General features: G+C 43.3%; 1 protein-coding gene across 10 annotated transcripts in view; it reads right to left on the reverse strand.

Annotated features, from left to right (window-relative positions):
• PAX2 (paired box 2) overlaps positions 1-26,887 on the reverse strand; it is a 129,756-nt gene that overhangs the window by 83,608 nt on the left and 19,261 nt on the right. The window lies entirely within an intron of this gene.

Below are 26,887 nucleotides of genomic sequence, written 5' to 3' on the forward strand. Positions count from 1 at the left end.
AAAACTTCAAATAGTTTGTACTCACACCTCACAAATGCATTTTACAGGTTCCCTGGTTTGGACACAAGGTATGTTTGCCAGTAGAGGAATCTCCTATTATTAACCCCTTCGATGCTCATGACGGAGCGGTTCCGTCATGAGCGCCGGTTGGGCTGTGCTTATGACGGAACCGATCCGTCGCGACCACGCCCGTTTTTTGGAACCTTCAGCACAGCGCGAAAATTCGCGCCGCGCTGAAGGTGTTAATGTTTTGAGATTAGCATTAGAGTTCTGCTGTATGATTTCCTGGAAGAGTTTGGTAAATTCAAGACAATAAGCCATTGTGGTGGGTATGGAATCTAAAGACTGTACCCAACAAGCTATCTATCTATCTATCTATCTATCTATCTATCTATCTATCTATCTATCTATCTATCTATCTATCTATCTATCTATCTATCTATCTATCTATCTATCTATCTATCTATCTATCTATCTATCCATCTGTCTTCTAAATGTATATTTCTATAAATATCCACCCATCTGTCTGTCTTTCTAAATGTATATTTCTACAATTATCCATCCGTCAGTCTATCATATCTTTCATATGACCTTATTTGATGGAAAAGCTTCATATCCATTCCTGATCACAACCCTCCTTTCTTCAAGTGCATCAGGCCTCTGAAGGTTAAGAGTAAATGTACAGGAAAAACATCTCATCTGAATGATGTCCCCTCCTAATATTTTCTAGGAAGATCATTACCCTCATTACAGAAGAGACCTGAAGTTTCCATTTTGGAGAAGCTTTTGGAAACTGTTCACCTGTCCTGCTGGTCTACACTGTTGCCAGTCAATGTAGAATTTTCTAGTTGACGCACACGTCCTAGAAGCCAGGTTCAATGAGACTTGCAAGTTGGGCAGGTATGGGAATTTATCAATCAAATGAATCAAAAACACTTCAAATCGAGAGTTTGGAGTGATTTTGATTGTCTTGGGTTTTCTTGTCTTTTGAGCCCTAATCTATCAAGCAACTGTGAGTTTCACTTCTTCCTAGATTTGGTCAATGAACTATAAAGAGCATTAATGTCCTCTATGCCTGTGCAAACACACAAGAGACTGGGGAGAAACCTGAGTTTGCATCTTTATCTGCATTTATTTTGAACTCTTGGACCTAAAAGCCCAAAACGTCGTAAACACAGCTACAGAGGAAGGAGCTAACGGTGTGCTCAAGTAGGCATGCTTTTTCTGTGGTCACTTTATTATGCAGACAATATTAAGCTTGTCTGCTCATGTAAGTAAGCTTAAGAAAATGTGAACTTGGTTGCCTTCCGGAGAATCCATGAACCAATTTAGCATTTTTCTTATATTGCAACTTTTGTCTTTTTTTGTGTGGTTATGTTGAAGTTCACTGTGTGATACGTACTAAAGTTCTCACTAGAGCCAAAGATCCAAACACCATACGTCTACTATTCAAATTGCGTGGTATAGACAAGCAAATTGGAAGGAATGATGAAAACAAGAAGAAAACAACCTGAAGCAAAAGGGAAAGTTTAGGGGAATTTAGTAGCTTAACACCGATATACAAACATCACAGGGAAAGCTGATTGTTCTGGATCAGAATTAAAGGTAGAAACTTGGCCATGATTTGAGAAGAACCTCATTTATACTTCAGAGTAGATCTATACATAAGAGTAGATCCAGAAGAAAAATCTAATTTATATGTGTAGATCCAGAAGAGGCACCTGATTTATATATGAGAAGTTTGAGATTAGGACCACATTCATACATTAGTAGATCGAAAATGTGAGGCACCCACCTTCTAACACTAAGCATCTTCTAATAGCACCTTTCTAATCTTTAACAGAACCCGTTCTCTACTACAAGTCTGACTGCACGGGCAGCATGAATTCATGTCTGGTAATTCTAGCACCTTCACCGCTACCTTCCAGAAAAAGCATGATCTCCTTAAAACTACCGCGCCTCTTACTGGCATTTTTTGAAGGGCACAGTGAACTTATGGAATTCTCTCAGCGCAATTGTACATTCACCACGTCAATGATTCACCGTCAAGTTATAATATCACCATGACAACCTAGGCTTCCCTAACAATGGCTTGGCTTTGTGTTTTGTCAAACTGCTGACCCTTGGCAGACACTTAGAGGCTTCAAGTTTAAAGCACAAAAACATTTTTTGCTGCTTACCCAGGAATATCCTTCCAAATTTCCCTGTTTTCTCCCCCCCTACTCCAATGTCTCGCTCCACATCTTTGGATGAAGCCATTGCCAGAAAGTATAATGTTTCTCCCACAAACATGTGAAGTAAAAGACAGAAAACTGAGACTGCCAATACACACATTGCCTGAGTAGCTCCAACGGGGCTCGGCCAGTGCCGTGGTGTCCACTTTAACAAGCGTGTATGTGCAGGGCTGCCAAGATGGTGGTTTAAAGGTGTTCAACCATATGGAGGTGAGTTTTCATAAAGGTCTATGAGACAACCTTTTGTAGACATTGATACCAATTCAGCAGTACAACAGGATGTGAATCATTGTCTCCACTTCCCTTTTAGTTGAAGATAGCCTTGCTGCCTGGCTGCCTTGTTTTCTGTGCTTGTCAGGTTCACTACAAATAGATTTTTTCTGAGTTCTTCGTACTCCTGCACCTTCCTTCAAGATCATATCTTGGGACCATTCAGTTGTAAGAGTTGTTTTTCACAAGTAGTTTAATGTATTCATCCTACACCTCGCAGATAAAAGCAAAAAGCTTATTTAAGCATGGGTGGAGAGGGTAGAGTTTGAGCTGGCTAATGTTGTAGGTGTGAGTGCAACTGCCGAATTTGTTTATCAAAATGTTGTAAAATTCCATGAAAATGTCATAAAATTATTCAAAATTGCTCTGAAAGGCGGGAATGTGATTTGCCGGTATCTCTTATGACTTTTTTTTATAAGTGATGGAAACTAGCATTAAAAAATCATACGAGACACCAGCAGGAGACTGTCTCTTGGTGTGACGTTTTCTGTGCGATTCAGTTTTTCACTGGTTTGTTGCAGATTCTTTATACAAGATCCACACGTAATAAAAATAGTTACATTAAATAGTGTAATACACATTTTTCATAAATGTTGTGAATTACATTTAACATGAAATTCAAGAATTCTGCTAATGTAATTACTATTTTACCAATACCTAGTACTCATGTAGCTGCTCTGGGAGCCTCGACCCTGGCCTGCGGTGCTAAAGCTGCTGCCACATACACCTGTCTTCTCTATTCAGCAACAGAGGATTCATTTACCAGATGACCCCTTGTCATTAGACACATTATGAGCCATTCCTGGGATTAAATTTAACAACTCTAGTTTTTCTTGTAGTTCGGGGTCACCTAAAGCAGTTTAATTGTGCTAAAGTTCTAGATCATAATAGTTCATAAAAGAAAAACTGAACTGGAACAGGATGTTGGTGGTGACATGGAGCCATCAGCAAAGCTTAATGGTCGGAGACCTAATCTAGCCATCCAATCCAACGATCATGCTTTCACAGTTCTAGTTCCCTCTGATGGCAGGATATCTCCAGCACAAATCACTATTCTCTACCATAACCTAATTTCCACTAGTGATAGCAACACTGTACATAATTCTTGCAAACTAATAAGATTCTGACAAAATGGCTGCTTCTCAGCCAGTGAGGACATGTCACAAAAATTAAACGAAGATGCTGTGCCATGTGTAAGTGATAAAAATAAAAACACACGAAAATGCCTGATGGAAGAAGAAAAAGCTAAAGCTATATATATGGTTTAAAAAAATCAGCACTTAAGACCGTATATAATTACAGGTTTGAAAAGCAGCGGCATAGCCATAGGAATCCTTAGCTAAACCTAAATGGTCAAACAGGATATAATATGTTTAGCACAGGGGTCTTCAACCTTTTTTCTGTAGAAAGATCTACTTATTCAATGAAAAAAACCCTGAGCTACTATTATCAGTCATGTAGCCAGACAGTATTACCTTAGCGTCCACCCTTTGCAAGATTATGAGCAGTGATCCCCTCAGTTCATCATAATAAGAGGAACAATGGTCCTTAGCAGACTGAAGAATGAAAAACGGAAATACAATATAGGCCACAATAGGTTACTATATGAATCCACAGTCCAGTCGGACGAGCAGTTTTATTCAACAATACTTAAGAATATAGTCAGATAATTCAGTTCATCAAGCAGGGTTGCCAGCAGTGGTGTAAAAATGTTTTGTCAATATGGATTGCCTCTTCGTGGGTAATAAATAACAGCCATAGATGCACTGCTCCTGGCATCCAGTTAATAATGTTAGTAATACTTCTCCCCGGCTCAGCATGATTTATCACTCAAATATAAGCTTCATGTATAGTTTGGATATTCACCCATTTATTTCCAAACATCATCCTAAGAGTTCTGAAAATACACCCATTTTATCTTGAAATTTTCTATTTTGGGATATGTTCATTAATTCAGCCAAGCAAATGTTTCTACTTTAGTAGGGTAGGCTGCACACAGGAGAGCTACTTCTAAGAAGCTGGAGAGCTACTAGCAGCTCAAAAGCATTTTTTAGCATGAAGCATTCTAGCCAGGGAGCAAAAGGCCTATGGCTGTTTCTTGCAGTCTGTGAATTACCTGGAATTTGATGGGTGCAATATTTATCTAGAAAAAGAGCTCAATTGGCCAGCAGAAGGGTTATGCCTGTTATGCGGGAATCAGTGTCAGACCCTTCAGAAAGAGAGCCATCTTGCCTCTGTTCTTAGCCTGCAGACAGGCCCGGACTAGGAACTCAAAGCAGCCCTGGATATTTTGTCGGACCAGCCCTGGGTGGGCGGGAGGATGGCGCAAGTGTGAAGCACTGCTGGTTTTGTTACTGGGGCCGATATTGCAGCACCGCTGCAAAACCTGCCCTACCACTGCAAAACTGGCCCCCACCCTTCCAACCTCCTGGGAAAACGTCTGATGCCCGTTATGGCCTGTTCATCCCTGCCTGCAGATGTAGCTGTTGTTGGTGCCTACACAGGAGGAATGATTGATAGTACAAGGGTTGTACTCCTTTCTATCCTCTGACTAGCTAGAACAAGTGGTACATTTATGCATACATTACAGTCATAACTAGGGCCCAGAGGGCACCTGACACCAGTGGCGGCTCCTCGAGGGAGTGCTGCAGGGTGGTGAGGCAGGGTGGGGTGTAGTAAACGCTGACATATGGCCAAACGGAGTTCAGTAAATAAATTAATAAAGCTGCATCGCCATTTGGTGTTGCAGAGTGCACAATGTAATTCGTTTTATTTATTTTCTGAACTTTGTTCGGCCGTATGCTGGAGTTTACTACCCCACACCCTGCCCCTTCCCCACCCCGCCCCACCCCACCGCCCCGCAGCCCCCCCTCGAGGAGCCACCACTGCCTGACACCCCTGGCCCTTGGTGCACTGCCACTGCACTTTTGCACTATTGATATCTCCGCCCCTGACCCCACCAAACGAAGTCAAAGCCTCTTCAAAACCTGTTTGCCATCTTTGATGAAGGTTTCCCAAAGAAATTGCATTTCAGCACATTTACTTGCACACATCTCACGTGAAATCTGTACACGAGAACATACTTCGGGATTCAAATCACATACAATACCAGTTAAAAAACGAAATATCTTGTGCTAAATATTTTATGAGCAACCCGCTCTTTGCGGGCCAAAAATGGTGAAAATGTTTGCCCCATTAACGTCTCAAAAAGTTATGAAATTCACATTGTATAAACTCCTTCGATTTCACAAATTTTACAGGCACATACGTTTCTTTGCCAGGCCTGATTTTTTTCGATTATTTTGTCTGTTTTTGGCAGATTTGCTTCCCTTCCCTAGTTTGCTGTATCTCTCCGTCTCTCGCGTCAGTGTCACACTTTCATCATCTCCTTTTTTCCCTCCTCCTGTCCATTCTAATTTGCAGTCTCCTTAGACCTAGCCCCGAAGTGTCACGTGGCCTGTGTTAGATTATCGATTCCACCCAGCCGCACGTGACCGCAAGGTCTGCAGGTGGTGCAGACAAAGAGATGTTAAGAGAAAGCAATAAATAATTTGTGACAGAAAAGCTATAGTGCCAGGGTTCTGAGCGCAAGTGCCGCGTCACTACTAGACTCCGCTTAGCCCAGTGACACCGTGCGAGAGGTTAAGCGTCGGATGGAACCGTACACCCCGGGGCTGGGCCTGACCGGAAGCGGGACAGGCTGCACTGAGCTGCTATCTCACTACCCGGCCAACGACTTTCATCTCTCTGATCGAAATTCAAAGATCAGAGCTCTCATACAGTCGGGGAATTCCAGAACTTCAGAAAGAATGACTCTTCTTGTGATAAATTTAATAGAGCTATGGAAAAAGACATGAGTATTTCGCAGCTCTTTATCTGTATGATTAATAGTTTTGCTCTGTGGAGTCGAACACAAGAGGCCTTCAGGATTATGCACCCCAGATGGGCCACAATGCACCCAGAGCTTAACTGTAAACATATAAATTGAGGGGAATAGAGTTTCTGTTAGGAGTCCGCTGCTGATGCTGCCAAATGGCGGGGTAGCTGCACCTCCAGCCTGCCACCTCACACCTCTTTCTTTCACCGCATAACATATCATATCTCTTTCTAACACTGTTACAGGTTATTTTTCATTCTTGTTTTCTCCTTTGTCGCTGATTTCCTATCTTTCTTCTCTTCCTCTCTTGTCCACGCTGAGGCATTTTCCTCTTTCTATGTGTGCTGCAGAACGCAACGCACAGAAAGAGGAAGTAACGAGGAGAAATACTCCTTGTTACGCCTCACCTGGGAAGGTTTAGCATTTTGCATATTCCCTGGTCTGCCACTTTTGGTAAATCTAGGAATGCGTCAAAATCCAAGAATGTTACATGAGAACACTCATGCAACACCAATGAAACGCCACCCTGGTAAATCGCTGGATTTATCAAGCCACTCACGGCCACGTACCGTGGCTTTGGATAACTTCAATAAGTCAGATTTTGGGCTTTCATCATGCATGCATCACATTGCGTAGTGCAAGCGTGACACAACCTCACTCATAAATATGCCCCTAGGTGTTCGTTATACTCAACTCAACGATATAGGCTTGCTTATCACCGAAGCATGAAAGTATGCGTTGACAGTTCCTGAGTTCAGCATGTGATGTGCAGGTCACACATGGAATTCCCACTTATCCAGATAGTAGTACAGTCAAGAACCTAGAAGGCGCAAGAGTCTGTGCTCTGATTCGCCTCTGTTCAATGCATATTCTCGTGATCCAAAGGAGAGGACTGGTACTAAGAAATGACCAAACGAATGGGGGTGGGGGTCTTCGGGAGCTAAAACTACAAAAAGCCGGAAAAGTAGGGATGTGTTGGAGGGCAATGGTGGCTTTCATTCGATTTATTTCATACAACTAAACTGGGGGGATCTAAAAAGATGTGGGTGGGTTTCTTTGAGGTTCTTAAGATGGTGGTGAGTCGAAGCGCTTTGCTATGGACAATGTTTGGTGCTGGGGTGACCTTGTTGTGCTTAAGGGTCGTATTTTGGTAGTTGTACATGCCAGTAAAATGACTTGATGGTGGGTCAATGGTGTTTTCACCAAGCAAAGCAGTCAAATGGTAGGGCGAAGGGAAGGCATCACGTTCACTATTATTTTCACACTTATAATCCGGATTTTGAGGAGGAAGATGTTGGCAATGTTGCAAATAGATTGGGAACGAATATATTGAGAATGCGTCAGGGCAACAACATAAGCTTCAGAACTTTGCTTCTAACTGATATGGTGTAGCAGCAATGTTAAATATGACTTGTTTTTCATGCTATGCTTAAACACAGCTGTCAACTGGCCCACGTCTTGAAGGCTACATTTATCCAGTATTGGCTATGTATCCAACAGGACTCTGCATTGTGGAACTTTCAAGTTGAGGTCTAAATATTTATTTAATCAACAGTATTGGAGACCCTGAGGAGAGGACCTGCCAACCAGGGGGAACAGCGTTTACAACGCAACTTTTACCACGCACTATACCTTTACCACGCAACTTTTACAGCGCAAGTCGTTACAACGACTTGCGCTGGGGGGCGCTGTAGGATAGGGAATGGTTTAATTTACTATTCAAAACCTTCCCTACTATCCACGGGGACTGGAGTTGGAATAGTAAATTAAACTATTCACTATCCAGCGCCCCGCAACGCAAGTCATTGTAACGACTTGCGTTGTAAAAGTTGCGTGGTAAAGACATGCGTTGTAAAAGCATGCGTAGTAACGACATACATCCGCCGACCAGATGGGAGGGGGACCCTTTTCTAAAACGTGAGCCAGCAGCAAATAAGGGTATCTCTCTGCCTAAACAAGACTAACGTGCATCCCACAGACATCCATCTGCTTTAGGAAAAAGAAATCTGTTCAGAAAGCTGGGCGAGTGCGCTACTGAACAGGTATATAGGCAGTTTTGGGACCCTTGATGACTATGTGACTAGAGGGACAAACCTCCCTCCACCCGTGGGGGGTATGACAATATACCCACAAGGGTACCATACACCACTCGATCTGGTACCACACATCGATCAGACCAGTAAATCACTCTCCTCTCATGCTAATCAGGATTGCATGCTGCAGTGAAAAGAGATTTACAGGTCATCACTGGGGCAGTGACAGCTTATAGAACCCGCCCTGATGAAAGCCCTGGACCTTTTTGGCCACATATTTGGGGTAGGAGCAAGTTGAAAGAGCGAGGGTCGTAGGACCATTATACCCTTCATTTCCCTCAATATTGATTTGATTTTGTGCCCATCCGCACCATAAGTAAAGGGATACCTTGGTGTGGATGAGACATTTTTATTATATATAGCTTACCCCGGTCACTACAATACCAAAAGTGCTCTCTGAAATATGGTTGAACCCATCCTGACTTTTAGGCGCCAAGATGAACCCGATGATGAAGCATGCCACTATAAGAGTGGGTGAGGGTTTTTTATCAAAATAAAAAGATTTATAGGTGGAAAATTCAAGAAAATCCATGAAAATACAGCAACCCTCCGGAGAAGTACAGTTTCGGGCCATTAATACAGGATTCTAGGTGAGACGTGACAGTACAATGTCATTATAAAGCAGAAAACCCAGTTGAGAAATGTCAGTACTGCCCATTAAAAGCACAAATGTCCTGTTGAGAACTCCCCATACTGTCCTAAAGTTCAAAGTTTATTTGATGGATCGAAAATATTATTCCATCATCAAAGCATTAAAAAATAGTACAGTATAAGAACATTTCAATTATTCATGATAAATAGATAAAGCTCCAGAATACTCAAAAAATTATAGATAATATAATAATAGGATCCGCATTGCTAAAGACCAATACAAAAACAAGAGAAAGTCTCAATGTTCATCAATCCGCTGAGAAACTGTCCCATTAAAATACATTACTCCTGCAGTGGAGTAACGTAAAATGATGCCACCCCCACAGAATTTCATGAGGGGCCCCCAGTCTCACATATCTCACAGATATACATTGACCATGAACTTTATAGGGCCCCCGTGAAAGATTGGGGGCCCCTGGAGAGTTGAGCCCCCCTCCTCTGCGCCAAAGGTGCTGTAAGGGGCCTGCGTCACTCCCATGGAATCCTGCAGCGAAGTACTGGCCCTGTCCATTTAAAATACTAGAGCTCTGTTCAGAGATGTGCACGGATTGTCCATTAAAATACAGATGCCCTGGGACCAGTACTGTCCCTTTAAAATAAAAGACCCCTGCTGAGAAATACCAGTACTGATCCTCGAGACAGGTGCCCTGCTGAGATGTGAAGGTGCAGAACCCTGAAATGCCTTGAAAGAAGGGACAGTGTACCTCCAGATATTTACAGCAGCTCTTCCCAGAAGTGCCAGGGGTATGTGACATATGCCACCTAAGCTAAGAAGTGCTTGTACTGCCAGCCTGTACACAGTATCTCTTCCAGCCCCTGCCTCAGTACTGTGACTGGAAGTCATCCTACAGATGAGCAATCTCGTGAATGGCAGCTGTTCAGTGATCATTGGACCCCACCAGCAGAGGCTCTGAACATTAATATCCCAGATGTTGGGCTGCCAGATGCTGGCATTATCCTAATCTAGTGGAGCAATGGCTTTAATTGTACCACAGACTGCACTGCGTATAAATACTGCTGCATATGCCCAATCCTGCTCTACTATGCCCCAGATCAGGAGTTAGGTGGATATGGATGTGGAGATACTGCAGGCCAAAATTAACGATTCTGTCTGGTGCTTCCACGCCTGAACCAGTTTGTTATGAGAGCTGCGAAGAACCATCTTGATCCTGTTTTACCAGGTGAAATTCTAGACAGTATCCCCTTGTTCTCACAAAATAATTCTTATATTTGCCACTTGGTATATGGGGGCAGGGAAGGAGCAGTGCCTGGCAATTTGTGGTCAGAAGGATAAGTGGTAGGGCAGGATGTTGCCTGGCATGGGGAGCATCACATGGTCCGTTGTGATGTATGAGGGGGAAGGGTAGGCGCCAGGTTTCCAGATTGACTTCTTCTGAAGTCCAAGCCAAAAGCGCTTTTCCACATGGATTTTCCATCTGGCAATGATCCCGCACCCAGGAAATACAGGTGTGGGAACCCCAAGTCGGTTATAATTAGCCTTTGTGGTATCCCAACCAAGGATACCATTCTGTCCGACTTGTAATCAAAACCCATGGCCCCTATATATTACTTGGGAGTTAACTCCCCGGTTGCAAAGTTCCCTGCACATCAGCTCGTTGGTTCTAATCGTGGTAGGTGGCCAACTTTTCTTCCTTCATTGGTTGATGAAATGATCGCCAACAATGGTGCAACTTCCGCTCTCTGTTGCCATTTTAAACTTCCCATCATTTTGCTTTCTCCTCTGCATTGTAAATCGCACTGTAAATACCACTCTCTCTTCCCTATGGAATTTCATACCGCCGGAGTATTCAAATGTCTCTCTCAAAGTGTCCACTTTCCTTTTTTAGCACTAATGCCCATTTCGTTTTCCTTCTGCTCTCTCCTGTTCTATTTTATTGCTGGACTGTCTCTAGTTTTGCCCCTGTGCCTGAATTATGTACACGTTTCTTACATTTTATGAAAAGTACCAGCGCACATCCCTTCTAGTTACTATTCTCCAAATAGCATTTAGCCATTACACCTCAGAAGACAGATAATTTCCCAAACTCCTCATAGTCCTCAAAAAGACATGTACAATGTTCATTATTATTCCAAGTCCATTTATTTATAATTCCTTTCTTTTGCCACACCGTCACAGCCGACGTGCGTTTCGCCCTCCGCGGGCTTTTTCAAGGCAAAAAGATTATATGGTGAGCAGAAAAATTTTTCAATCAACAAGATATCGTATAGCCTGAATGGGAATTGATCCGTTAGGTTTGGCCAAACCTAACGAAACGGGACTCCATACGAACAACATGAGAACACGCTATGGCGATGGGACTTATCATGGCTCCATCAAATATGCATTAACTTGTTACTTACCAAAGAACGGAAGATTTGACTTCATACTTCACAAGCCTTACTCCCGATGTACAATACAAAAGTCTTAAAGGATCAATTCCCATTCAGGCTATACGATATCTTGTTGATTGAAAAATTTTTCTGCTCACCATATAATCTTTTTGCCTTGAAAAAGCCTGCGGAGGGCGAAACGCGCGTCGGCTGTGACGGTGTGGCAAAAGAAAGGAATTATAAATAAATGGACTTGGAATAATAATGAACATTGTACATGTCTTTTTGAGGACTATGAGGAGTTTGGGAAATTATCTGTCTTCTGAGGTGTAATGGCTAAATGCTATTTGGAGAATAGTAACTAGAAGGGATGTGCGCTGGTACTTTTCATAATTTGTGAACGATATTCCGTCTCGCCCTGAGTGAGTAGGAGATCTTGGACTGTTGCTTCCAGGTGGATACGCACGATACTAGAGTAGCACTCCAATAGAGTGTGTCTAATATACTATACTTATATACTAAGGGGAATATGTGTTTATAGATGTGCGGATCAAACATAGCAAATCCACCGTGTGCTCTTTGTTGTTTGAACGTTTCTTACATTGCTTTTTTCCTGCACACAGTGTGTGTTATACTCTTGGCGATGTTATATAAAAACGAATTAATTTTAATTGCCTTTCAGAATAATCAGGATCTCCCTCTTTACTACATTGCTGATGTCTTTTAGTGTCTCTCTTATGTCTCGGATGACCGTCTGACTCCAGTTCATGATAAACACTGTTTCCAGTCTTAAGTTTTCATTGATTTCAGATGTATGGGTCTCATCCCTTTGCAGGGAGTGAAACAAGACTAGAACGTCTAGCATGCATTAGGTTTTGACACAAAGTCCTGGACTGGCAGCAGTGTCTGTAATGACCTAGAGGGATGTGGTCACCCTGCTCATTTCTCTACTCTCTCTGTTCTCCATTGTCTACTTTATAACCTCTATCTCATAATACCGTTCTCACTGAAGTATATAAATGTCTTGCTCGTGTCACTTCTTTCCCAACCCTATTCAGAGGCAGCTGGTAAAATTGGCAGGGATTATGGTGGGGATGCACTTATGCATTTACAGGCGCATACACAGACACCCATTCACAACACTCACTCACAACAAAATCATACATTTATACATACATGCATCCAGGGCCGGACTGGGAACCCAAACCGGCCTGGCAAAGTGCTCGGCCAGCCCCACTGGTGGCTTGGGGGTGCAGCCAAGCTGTTTGCCACGGACGGTTTTGGACGATTTCATTACAGCGGTCGATATTGGAGCTATGCTGCAAAAACGGTCCTGTAACAAAATCGGCCCCCATGGGCCCAAAACCAACCCCCAACCCTGATGGCCCACCGGGGAAATGCCTGGTGCCCGCTACGGCCAGTCAGGCCTTGCATACATCCATGCACCAAACATTTGAAAACATTAAACTTACTTACCTGCCCTGCAGCCCCCGTGGAGGAAAGCTTTGGAGGTCCCTAAAGGGTTGAGACTGCTGCCTTCTCTCATCGGTTGCCCCTCGGTCAGTTAATGAGGGGAGGCAACAGTCCCTCACTTGTCACCAAGTGGGATAGGGTCTGTGAGACTTGCTGATCCCCACCCCATTCTGTGATGAGGTACCATTGATTGACACACTGCCATGGGCACTTCAGGGCTTAAATCTGAAGTGCCCAAGCCTGATGCAATCAGTAACGCTTCCCCTTCTCACGAGGGGGAGGGCCTTGAGGCACCTTTGCCGGGTTGAAGGGGCCACACCCATAGGGAGGAGAAATGCTCAGCTCGGCAAACTTCAGCTCATGCATCCAGGAGCCTGCGCATTTAGCCCATGTCTGGCTCCTAGATGCCTGACCTGAGCAATAAGAGTGTCAGCCAGGCTGACCTTTGCTAAACCTGACAGGCACTCTTCTTAGGCAAATTTTTCACATTATTCACCTCCATCCTCATCGGCATTTATCCCCCTCTTTGTCTTCTGCGATAGGTATAACCCAAAGTATTTAATATCTCTCTCATATCTACTCTTTCTCCTCTGCAGATTCTATAGTTCTGATGTATTTACATGTCTATCTCATATCCCTTTTCTCTCCTTCTGCTGTATTTATTCCCTTTTGCATATCAATGTGTCTCATGCCCTCCTCCTGTGCAGTATTTATAGCCCTGATGTATCTTAATGTGTCTCACTCATATTTGCTCTCGCCCTTTTTCCTCTGTGGTGGTTATAATCCTGAGGATTTTGATTGTCTTTTTGTACACCCCCCCCCCCGTTCCTTCCTCCATGTCAGCTATAGCCCAGATGTCTCTTCGTGTATTTCTCACATCTCCGCTATTTCTACTCTGCATCATTTGTAGTTCTCAGGTATTTTAATGTTTCTTTCATATCTTTCATCTCCATCCTCTGATATTTATACTCGTGATATATGTTAATGTCTCGCTCATATTAACCTCCCCATTCTCTGTGATATTTACAGACCTGGGGTATTTCAAATTCTCTCTCCTCTCCATCCGCCCTCTGTGGCATTAATAGTCATTTGATATTTAATGTTGATTCCTTACCACCCTTCTCTGTCATATGCTCTCTTTACATCCATGATGCGTTTTAACGCTCTCTTGCACACAGGGCTTTAAGTGGGATGAAAAAACTGGGTGGGTATCTCAAAGGGGCGTGCTCGATGTAATTAAGTGTGTGGCTTAAAAACACATAAGCTAAAAATCTGTCCTTAGAATAGTGTGCCGCATGACTGGTATTTTGCTGCTTCTGTTATTGCATCTAGATATATAGTACAAGTAACATTACACCTACAAGGCACCAGGACTATTGGCTTTGGCAATGATTGTTAGCTGGATAAGATAAATAAGCAACAACTATGGTTTTGTTGTATATAATATTTAAAATGCTTCAGTTCTGAAATGATGAGACTGTGAAAGAACTTCAATAAGTCTCTTTGAAGTTACATCAAAGGCAGTGAAGGGTGGCACTGCTGCAGAGGTTAGCTTTATTAATTTTTTACACTAAGAGTGAGGGCAAAAATGGAGAACCCGATAGAGACCCGTCTCAGAACCTGCTCTTTAGAACTGCTGATGTTCATCACCAGCAGGACCCGGCACACTTAAAGCTTTGCTCTCACATCTCTTGTCCCATTCCTCTGTGGCATTTATGCTGCTGATTTGTTTAAGGTCTCCCATATATCACCCCCTACACGCTCTGTAGTATATATAGCACTGGTGAATATACATTAATATCTTCCTCAGTTTGCTAAGTTACTCTTCTCTTCCAAACTATGACGACCAAGAGGTGAGCTTTTACAAATACTGGGGACAAGAGTGGTTTGCTCACTAAGTTTACTTCAAGGAAGCTGCTTCTACGCCCCAGGAAGGAGTTCTCCCACAAAAATAAGAAGTTGCAAGGCTTTGAGTGCGCATGCTTGTGATAAACAGGCAGGAAAAGACGATTTATTCAATGTTAAAACACACTGTAAAACACATTGATTTCACAAATTTCAGCTTGTCTTCAAGTCTTTTCATTCCCTATCCTTGGGGCATGGCGACAAAAAAAAACCTCTAACCCTCTTCCTTCTCGCTGCCCCTCCCCCCACGCTTTCCAAAAAAGTATCAATAATTTATTTTTACTTTTCACTTTGCTCCATAACAATAGTTTGACCTCTTGCCTCACACGAGTCACATAAATTCTAGGGCCTAATTCAGGAGCCATGTTTGTGCTATTGAATAAGCAATTGGAGCGGGTGAATTAATGACTTGTGGTGTAGCCGGCGAGTCCCTGAAGAAATATTAAAATCGCACGCAGGAGAGATCGATACTCACTCAGCACCCAGCAAGAGTGGCCTTGGCATTTCTTCTGTGCCTACAAACAAAGGCCCATAGTGCAAGAGTGGGTTCCCTGGTCAGCCCTCAGCACGGAACTTCAACAACTCCATGCAGGGTACAAACATGGCAGACATGATGGAGCAGTACATGGAAGAACTGCTTCTCTGTGGTTAAGTTGTCGTCTTTGGAACTACAAGTCCTATGTCTATTCCTAGTGTCTAAATCCTGCTTCACTCTATGAACTATGGCAATTCAGAAGACTTATAAGCATGCTAAACGATAGTATGAAGCCCTACATAAAAATGCACCGTCCTGTTATTTTCATCCGCCATTTTATGCTGGAAGCATTCTCAGGTCAAGTCATATTAGAAACGTTTCAGTACAATCAGCATGGTCTTTATGTTTCATAGTTTTGTACTTCCTATATATTTATATTTTCTTTCAGTGCACTGTGCGCTGCATTGAGAGTCTCATGACTCGTCTTTATGCGCCAGCATTGTTGTGTGTGATTTATCGTTTGGCTGTGAGTTTTTTTTCCTCAGTGATTGTTTTGTATTTCGGGATGTTAGCGATTGCATTAGTAGTTCATGTCAACATATGCTCTGTGGATTGTTAGCGCGCTGTATTTGTGATTTGAGCATCTGCGTTATTTTGTGCTTAAATGTATGCTTGCTAATGCTGTAGGGATGGAAGAAAAGAGGTCTCCTTTCACCAATCTAACATTTGTGGTGGAAATCGTTTTGCACTCTGCCTGATTCCAGTGACTTCACAAGACTTTTGACACTAGGACACCCTAATCTACCTCCTTTCTTTAATAATCTTTACAACAAAGCAACGACGCTGCATGCCAATTAACAGTGACTGAGAACAGGCCCGAAAACAAACAATTAAGGCTATCAAGGACTAAAGCACATGCATGAAAAGAGTAGCAGTAAGTTTCCCCTACTCTCAGGGTCCAGAAAGAAATCAACAAGGGACAAAAGGTCCAAATGCTGAAAGCATTCCCCAGCCGCACCTGGATGAGCTGTTTGGGGAAGCAATCAATCAATCAATCAATCAATCAGTGACACTTATAAAGCGCGCTACATACCCGTAGGGTCTCAAGGCGCTGGGGAGGGGGGGTGCCGCTACTGCTCGAACAGCCAGGTCTTCAGCTTCTTCCTGAAGGAGATGTGGTCTTGGGTCAGGCGCAGGTCGGACGGGAGGGAGTTCCAGGTCTTGGCGGCCAGGTAGGAGAAGGACCTTCCTCCTGTAGTCGCTCTTCGGATGCGGGGGACGGCGGCGAGGGCGTGGTTGGCTGATCGGAGGTGTCGTTTGGGAGCGTAGAAGTTGACTCGGCTGTTGAGGTAGCTCGGGCCTTGGTCGTGTAGGGCTTTGTGTGCGTGGGTGAGGAGGCGGAAGGTGATTCTCTTGTTGATGGGGAGCCAGTGAAGGTCTCTCAGATGTCCGGAGATGTGGCTGGATCGTGGGATGTCGAGGATGAGTCTGGCTGAGGCGTTTTGGATCCGCTGGAGTCTCTTCTGGAGCTTGGCGGTGGTCCCGGCGTAGAGGGCGTTGCCGTAGTCCAGTCGGCTGGTGACGAGGGCCTGGGTGACGGTCTTCCTGGTCTCTGTGGGGATCCACCAGAAGATCTTCCGTAGCATGCGTAGGATGTTGAAGCACGCCGAGGAGACGCTGTTGACTTGCCTGGTCATGGAGAGGGAGGAGTCCAGGATGAAGCCCAGGTTTCGTGCATGGTCTGTCGGTTTGGGTGCGGTGCCCAGGGCGGGAGGCCACCAGGAGTCGTCCCAGGCGGAGGGTGAAGAGCCCAGGATGAGGACCTCCGTCTTGTCCGAGTTCAGTTTCAGGCGGCTGGTCGTCATCCACTCGGCTACCTCTTTCATCCCTTCGTGCAGGTTGGCTCTGGCGGCGGCGGGGTCGTTGGTCAGGGAGAGGATCAGCTGGGTGTCGTCGGCGTAGGAGATGATGCTGAGGTGGTGTTTGCGTACGATGGCCGCGAGGGGGCTCATGTAGACGTTGAAGAGGGTGGGGCTCAGGGATGATCCTTGGGGGACGCCACAGATGACTTTGGAGGCCTCTGACCAAAGCATGTGATAATGTTTTGTGGATTGCTATGTCTCAAAGCCAGTGCCTGTGGGCCATTAAAACAAGAATTTCCGAAAAAACCCAAGCATGGAACATAACTAGACCAGCTGTTCTACACCAGATAAAAAGACACCCGACCAGCAAGAATCCACACAATGAGAAGGTCCAGAAGAGCGCAGAAAGGTACAATAGTCTTCCTAGAGCACTTGTGTGTCAGTCAAGCTTGCCATGCATACAAATAATAAAAACATGCCATACAATTTACATAGATGGCTGCCAACAGTATTTAATTTGTAATAAAGAAAGAAATGCATGGATCTCAAAGTTTCTCCTATAAACGCCCCACCTGCGCGGCTAAATGCTGGGGGTACTGAGTACCAAGGGTGCCTTGTCTTTATTCCAACTCACTGCACTTTCTTCCACACCCTACTAGTTATTTTTCATCTCCACTTTCTCCTTTTGCCGCTGTTTTCCTGCCTTTCTCTTTGTTCCTTCTTTCTCAATGTTCTGCCTTTCTGGCTATTGCCATGGGTCAAAGTCTGATGAAAGAAAAATAAATTTCAGTCTCCAAAATATAGTGCAGGTACCCGCCACTTCGCTGCAACCACCAGTGCAAATTAAGCAATTACAGAGAGCCGGTACAACTCTGGAGATAAAGGGCGGCAGTTCTCCACACCACTGCACCAAGGCAGCAGAGGAAAATCTGAAACCAAAAGACTTATAGAACACTGTCAATCAATCCATCATGTGTAAAGGAATCTCGAATGTGGATCTGGTGACCAATTCCACCAATGAAGACAGATGATAGAATTTCCACCACCAAAAGTTGTAAATGGTGGGGACAGGTCGTCAGTGTCCGTGTATCTAGTCTTCCTAACATGCTGGAAGGTTTCCAGCTTGTTGCCTTATACTTACCTTTGCCGGAAAGCCCGTCACCCTTTCTGCATCCACCAGATCTCTGTTGGGGATGGAAGGGGATGAGCCAATCCCGGTTGTTATCTATTATCAATTTCTATAAATGTGGGTGATTAGGGACTGCTTCTGATGTGTGTGTATAGATGTATCGAGACATGACTGGACAACACCTCCATCTGTCAGTGTGCATCTAGGAGCTATATTTGTGTTATTGCCCAGGAATCTGTTTCATATGCTGTGCTGTGTGGTATCACTCTTGATTGGCCTCTTTCTGAGTATGCCTGTGCACAATAGAGTATAAAATAGACTAATTCGTTCTGTGCGTCACTGTGAGCAGGATGGCAGACTCCCAGATGTATGCTTCAGTGAAGATGATGTTGCATGACTCATGATCAGCTGTAGGACATGACGTGCAAGTTAATAGGTGGGTGATCACGCGCAGATAAGAGTGTAATCTGGAGCATGTGTGGGTGTGTGGTTAGGAACCAAAGAGAAAAAAAGACATTTATAGCTCCATTTCCTAGAGGGAATAGAAGCGAATAGGAGTGACCTGTGTTCTAATATTTTAGAAGACAGGTGAGCTCCTACAGCCAAGTATCATTGGCTTTCGCCTCATTCATGGGCTGTCCGTCACTCATGAGTTAGTACTCTGTCTTCCGGTTTCCGAGTTAACGGATTACTTCTTGTGATCTGCTGGTAGTATTCCCTAACAGGGAACTGTGGAACTTGACTGCTCCATAATCTTTACCTCCGCCAGTACACGCTTTCATCAGTTTGCTTCAATCTATCCCTCCGCTATTCTTCTCAATCCAAATAACTGACTAATATCCACCACTCAAATTACTTTCATATTTCACTCTACTAATTCACCACTAATCCTTTAAGGGTTCCAGAGTAGCCAACTAATCGCCGAAAAAAGTGATTCAATACCCCATCAGGGGTATCAAGTGCTATATAATTGCACCCCTTTTTCCCTCTTCTATCCCTTCCCTATCCTTCTGAATCCAAATAACTGACTAACTTAGCCACCACTCAAATTACTTTCATACTAATCCTTTATGGGTTCCGGAGTAGCGTGCTGCTCGCCGAAAAAGCGATTCGACACCTCGGCTGGGGTAGCAAGCGCTATAAAAATGCAATTACAATACAATACTTTTTCCTTCATTTTCTGTTATAGACACTTGATGCCATCTTTTGATTTAAGCGAATAGTGCTTACAGCTTGTTTTTCGAATAGTTGATCTATGTAGTTCATTTTTGCTAAATATTTTGAAAAAACTGAACGGGAGTTGGCCATCTAAGCAAATGATCTCAGATAAAGACAGGCACATAATGTCTTTAAAATGTGGGGACATTTTACTGAACAGCTTTGGACTAGCTAGTGCCAAAAATGTATTTGTGGTGTGGTGGTTTGAAGGGGAACTCGCACTCACAGGCTCTCCCCATAACACCGATCTACTCTTGGCCAGCGTTTGCATCGAATCAGTGTGGTCCAAACAAATATTGTGGACAGAATATTGCAGATAGGTCCAGAGGGGGCTAAAGTTACGGCTTGTCAAAATTCTGCCATTATGGTTGAAACTTTAATTGGGGGCTCATGTGGTTTACCATATATGTCACGTTTTATTATTTTATAGTTAGTCCCAAAAAAGCAAAACAACGATTTTAGATTAATTAGGATTTTCTTATATGGGTTTGACAATGTGGAGTACCCTGAAAAAGATCTAAGCATCGATGAATTCTGCCGCAACAGTGACACCTAGTGACTTGCATCTCAGACTGTATCCAGATGTGCAAAATGGGTTGTATGGCACCAAAGTGAGGTGGATAATATAGAACGATAATAATAGCGCATCTACCACAGAAAGATGAGGGTATAATTACTATTCCTACCTCCACGTCTGCCTACTTAGACTAACCCTGCAATTAAGTGATTAAGTCGATGTAGAGGATGCAATGTGTCGTCATGAGATATTACAAACGAAATATAGCAGCATCTGCATGCGATATGACAGTGGTAGGCCTTCTCAAAGGATGTGTGGATGTTGTTCCTCCTCACACCCAATTAATCAATGATTGACCAAGGTTCTCGTGCCACTTTCCCTCCGGACCCTAAACAAGGGGCCTGTGGGCACGTCGCAGCAGATAATCTGGTGACTGAATCCGCGCGCCAGCTTGTACCTGGGAGCCCCTCAATGTACATGCACTTTCGTCCCTGCACCACGGGCCATTGCACAGTGTCAAATTGGTATCATATTGACAGGAAAATCTCTGCAAAGTCATTACGTTGACGCTTGATGTCTGGAAACTGCTTGAGACAAACAGTAGATATGTTCTTTCCCCAGCGCTCACGAGAGGCGACATAAAAAACGCACACATCATTATTATAATTACCCATTTTTCTCTTATTATTATTGTCGCAGCGTGTTAGCCGGCTGCTATCTTTTTAAATGTTTTCGTCAGGCGTTTCTTGAAGGTAGCTACAGACTGGTAATGGGTATTCGTGCTCTTCCGCTTTAGCTGCGCGTGCCGCTGCCCGTTAACGTAGTGCGTAATCACGACCTCATTCCTCACGGGTCAACAATAGAACGTTACATCATAAGTTAACCATTCCGGTGCCTCTGGACATTTGCTTCCGGGTGTGCGCAGCGGTAAGCAGGGGGTCATAGGAAGGTAAATTTAAAATCAGGCGCTTGACCTCAAACTGGGAGTAGTAGCTCCACCCCTGGGATTCTGGTGTCAAAAAACAGGCCTTGATTTAAAATAATTGCAGGCTGTTAAAACGAGAACCCCAGCACATCTCCCCAGTAATGGAAATAAATTCCATTGTATTTGCATTTTAATTTTCCACATAAACAAAGGCCCATAGTGCGCCGGGGTTTCTGAGAACCACCGGCCTGAATTTAATTAGAAATGAAAAGTTTATAGGCGCCTCTTTAATGCGATTAATGCACAGTTAACATTTATCACATACATATGCTGTAACCTGAACAAATTGCCCTTTTTTAAGTGACCACGGTGCATGAAATGAAGTTTTTTTTTTTATTTAGTTTTTTTGTGTGTGTACGGCTTGCCTCTTGCGAGGCAGTCGCTCGGTGCTTTGCAAACAGCTCATTAAAACGTAATGCTGATGGCAGCTCAACGCAAGAACAGCCCCTGGTTACTGTGCAAAGTTCATTAATACTCCAGCCACCACACTCCAAGTGGGGCTCGATTGGATTTGACCCTGCTAGGCCCCTCTGCTGAACTGGTTTGTTTCATAGCTCTGGGGAAGGCAGTAAAAAGTAGGATGTACACAGTTGCATAACTTTTTTGTGAAATGTGACTCTAATCATGAAATTGCGAATTGCCACCTTCCCAGGGAAATGTGATTTGTCAATATCTCAAGCGTATTTTTCTTGTTGTAAGTGTGCACCTTCAGTGATCAACATATCTTACATGATACCAGAAGACTGATTGGAGCAGAATTATTTTCTCGGCAAGACGTTTTCTGCGCAAGCCTGTCTCTTGTGACCATCAATTTACACAAAATTGCCTAATGCAAAAATGTTGTGAAATTTCAGCATTATTATATTTATACCATGCTTAAATGTAAAGTCGCGTACAGAATTTATCACCACATATCAACCAACAACTAGTCTCCACCCATTTTCTGACTCCTAGCCAATCAAACAGCCTTTCCATGTAATGCCAGGCAGTGTAATCGTAGGTCATTCGACTGTTCTCCTCCCACTTAGAGATAATCTGATGGGTGCTCAATTGTGAGAGCCATCTTGCCTTCATCAAAAAAGCCATTGAACAATATATTGTATTGTATTGTAATTGCATTTATATAGCGCCTACTACCCCATATCCTATGATCCTGACATTGAAAGTGGTTTGCGGAAGTTCCTTCGCCTTTGCACATGTGCAAGTCATTCACACTCAACGCCATTGTATTAGGTTTTGCTCAAGTTATTGCCTCATTTGATCAGAAGCAAAATGATGGAGGATGTTCCTGTTTGGCTACTAATACATTCAACTTCTGTCTCCACACCTCACTCTCTCGGTCCTTTCAGGTGCCAGTAATGTGCAAAGGAGATGCCTAAAGATGGCGGCTAGAGTCATGGGGGAGATAAATGGCAGCCGACCTGGCAAGACTACTGGCTTAGTAGCTGCTCCTTTCATCTGAGGTGCGATAATGCTTTTTTTAGAGGGAAGCCTCCGGTGTGGAGACGTGAGTGTGCCAAGAATAGTTTGGGGTCAATGAGTTGTAGTGAAGCTGAGCCCCCTGTGGGAGGACTGGGAAATAACACTGCTTCCTCGCCCCAAGGGATCAACTGTCTGGAATGAATAGAGCGTACAAACTCCATATCTCAAGTTTGTGGGAGTGTTTGCGTTTTAAAGATAGAATAATCAACAAAGTAATACACTACCAATGAACAGGTGCACACACACACACATACATATACACACAGTCATACACACACACACACACACATACTCTCTCTCCCCCGCCAGAAACTGCTCCCAAAGTGAATGCTTTCCCCATTGAACTATGTTACTGTCAGTTTCCCAGCGACAGTGGATCTGGTTACGGCCTTATTGATTGGTTTTCATACGCACAGATGGGCCTGTGTTGGCTCTCAGATCTGAATCTACCTCTGTATGGGGACTTATTGTTGCTGCACTGTGGATAGGATTCCGGAGGGAGAGACCACCCTGGCTACTCCATCTTTCACGGAGGGGATGTTCATAAATGGAGTCAGGGGGGGTGATCAAAGGAGCAGTCAGGAGGTTACCTGTGCACCATATGGATGTATGTCTCGTCAAAGTGAATGTGATTATTCCGTATAGTTTTGGTTATGGTAGAGAGTTGTTGTATCTTTATATCTGTATTTATGTGTTCGTCTGGCAGTTAATTTCTGTCTCAATCAAATTAGCTAAAAGGACCCGAAGGCTCCTTCATCATTGGATTTACTTGGCTTTCATATTTAGCGTTTTTTTTGGGGGGGCCGGTGGGGGGCAGTAACTGACCCTCCGAGAACGAAAAGTAAAAGAAAACAATAATCAGGAAAGGCTGAGTCACTCATGTTGTCTCCTTCATGTTTGTATTTCACATCCTACTACGTCACTGGGTAGGTGGAAAAGGGGTTATATTGTCTTGCAAATGAATGGAAAAACAAATTTATTGAGTCATTGGTTTTTCGCCCTTGAACTATTTATTGATTTTGGATTTTCATACAGTGCAACAAATCACAGATGCCGGTTGCAAGTGACTTGAACTTGCGGGTATTGCAAATGAGGTAATCCCTTACAAAACATATAAAATGTGCCAAGGATTACCACATTTATGTCAGTATGCGACAGCCCCCTGTCTATTCAGTGTGTTCCATCACACTTCTCCATCCTAAAACAAATATAGTACCGATGGGAATGTTGCAATCATGTTGGTGATTGAAACAGGAGGCAGGGCAGAAAGGCCCCTTTTGAATAAAAATGTGTATAAAATACTTGGGCCCAACCATCGTTTTAAGCGAAAATGTGGCTGGTCACAGATGGAAAACTGTCTCTTTATGATGAAAAATGAGTGGAAAATGCTGCCTCCAACAAGCATTATTCATTCATTTTTAATTAAATATTAAAACAAATAAATAAAAATAATTTACCAGCTAAACCCCCAAAAGATTATCCCTTCTGTCCAAATCATTTCGATGGCAATTCAAGTAGGCCTCAAAGTTTAAATGAAAGGTGAGAACTTAACATAGGAAGAGTGATGTGGGTGTAGGGATGGTGATGGCAGGGCCGGCTTTAGGGCAGTGCAACTGGTGCGGCCGCACTGGGCGCTGACCTGTTGTGGGGGGCATATACAAGATACGGCGCTGTTTTTAGCAATATCTCATGGGAGGAGAGATGAGGGTCACTCTTGCAGGTGGTACGGAGAGAATCCGAGGAGGCGGTCATGGGACAAAGGGCGTGCCAAAAGTGATTGCCGCACTGGGGGCCATCAGCGCTAAAGCCGGCCCTGGGTGATGGCGATGCGTGCCACTTGCCTACTGAGGTGCTGTTGGGGGAGGCTAGACGGGGGACACTGTGGTGGTGGGTTGCCTGTCAGTTGAGATGTGCTCTTTTGTAAGGAGATAAGAACTCAGCATGTAATTTGGTAAATACATTATTCTAATCTACTAATGACCCTTGCTATGGAAACAATCCATCAGATAAAACAAAACAAAAAAACGTGTTGCTTTGCTCATGTCAGTCTCTGCATAATAAGTTTATATTTAATAAAAAAACAAGAAAAGGAATGGACTGCCTTACAAATTACTGTAATCCATACGTGATCCAGCTTTATAGATCTCCCACCAGAAATGGGATCAAGCACAGACACTTTTTCTCTTCTAACAAGTATCAAAAACATGGTTGTTCTGCATGGCTGTGTCATAGGAGAAGTTAATCTGGGCAGCGAGAAACTTTAGAACGTGGAAACTTTCAAGCTGATGCCGCAGTCGCTCACTACTACTTTCTCCATGATATGACTCATATGAACCTCTTCCGGGATTGTAAACCACAGGAATGTCAAACTACATTGAATTAGAGAGGACACCTTCACCCTGGCCTTATTAGTCATGATCACCTCATGAGGAAAGGTGCTTTGTGAAAACATGATCACTCGCCGCTGCAAGGGAAAGGAAGTTTTATCAGATTGCTTTTTCAGATGCTCACTGGCTAAGTCTGTGGAAGTTTGTAGGAGGGTATAGTTACTGCATTAAAAATATATATTTACTATTAATGGAGATCAGATTTAACCTGGGCATTATGGACTTCAGTGAACCTTTCGACAGATTTTTCTGTGGTTTATTAATTTAGAAGCCCTTTAAATTAAATTAGGGCTCCTGATTTTTGGCATTTTATTTTTAACATTTCTGTCGGAATTTATCCAAATTAATTTTTTTATCATCTTTTTGGTTTTATCCCAATTTTTGTGTTTTGTGAATAAATAAAATTGTATCTTGTATATGTCCACAATTACGTAACGGATAAATGTGCAATCATACTTAGATACCTGCTGGCTTTTAGCACATTAACCAGCCAAATATATTAAACAACACGCTCACATGATAACATGTGAGTGTTACTCACATGACACTCGCCAGTATAGCACAGACATATGTTAAGATATGCAGATATATAAGGAAATCGTATCCTGTTCTTTAACTTATTCTGTCAATTTGCCCAGCTACTGGACTGGAATTCGTGTATTACAGCATGGAAAGTCACTAAAAATAGGCCCAATTTTCTGTATCTGTCTGTTTTTAAAAATTAATTATTTGTGAAAATCTATACAAATGGAAAACAGGGAGCCTTTAAGTTAATATATGCATGGCATAGACAGTGACTGACAGCACTAGGGTGTGCATGGGAGACTTTTTCAGTTTGGTTACTTAAAAATCTTTTCCAGTTTCCGCGTGACAAAAAGGAGAAACCTAAAAGAAAGCGTGAAGAAAGTTTTTTGTCATATTACTCACATTTGGCTACCTCTGTTTGTGGATAGCACGACGTTTCGCCTCAACAGTACCCTACGGCAAAGCAGTTTTCAGGGAGACCAACGGGTTTCTGAAATACCATATATAGAGCAATTTCCTAGAGGAAACTCTGGGCCTTGCTGCACGCTCACACTATGCATTTCTGCTGCATCGCACAATGGTGCATTGCTAACCTTTGTGTGAAAGTGGGCCTCGCTTCATGCATGCTGTTTCCCACAGCAGACTCTGCTGCTTTTTTATTCCAGCAGACGTGTTGCAATTTTCTGACTATGCATGCACGTTTTTAAATTACCCAGGCAATTGCGCGCTCCCTACTGCTGAACTGCTAAGCCACCACATATCTCAGGATTGTTATTTAAACTTTTTATTACCACGTAGCAATTTGCCCTTATGCAATACAAGCAGAACACATACATATAATACTTTCTGATATTGTCCATATAATTTTCAAATAGTGCAGTAATATATTTTTCCGTCGTACTTTTCTTAGGGCATAAAAATGACTGAAAGTTGATGGGGGAAATTACTTAAGGATCTAGGAAAATGACTTTTCATCTTATTTTTTTTAATTCTTACTGGATTTTACAACCATCACACTTGCAGTAACCAATGAATAGACATTACTGTAATTATAAAGGCAGTTTCATTCTACTTTACTACTTGATCAATATGTTCGACCAGTAAATATTGTCAACAAAGTTTGCAAGACCAAAACTTGTGATTCTTATAAGCCGGCTTTATGCAGGTGGACAAAGTCGTGGTACGAGGGAAAGGGCATTAACCTTGCAATGTTGCCTTTCGTTTTATAGTCAGAAATCCAGATTCCAATGTATTGAGGAATTGTCTTGCAGAACCAACCCATTACCTCTTATGTGAGGCTCTGTAATCACCTGATGATGGTCGAGTGTATCGACCAGTGTCTGCCTACCTGGGCACAAAAATATCCTTGTGCAGTAATATCTGGCCGCTCGAAGTTGCACTGCTGTGTCATTGCACACTGACCGAACATCCAACTGGGAGCATCCAGGTATCTGTCGGAAGGGTATGCCTGAT

The sequence above is a fragment of the Lissotriton vulgaris genome, chromosome 5 (assembly GCF_964263255.1).
Source record: "Lissotriton vulgaris chromosome 5, aLisVul1.2, whole genome shotgun sequence".
Lineage (NCBI taxonomy): Eukaryota > Metazoa > Chordata > Amphibia > Caudata > Salamandridae > Lissotriton > Lissotriton vulgaris.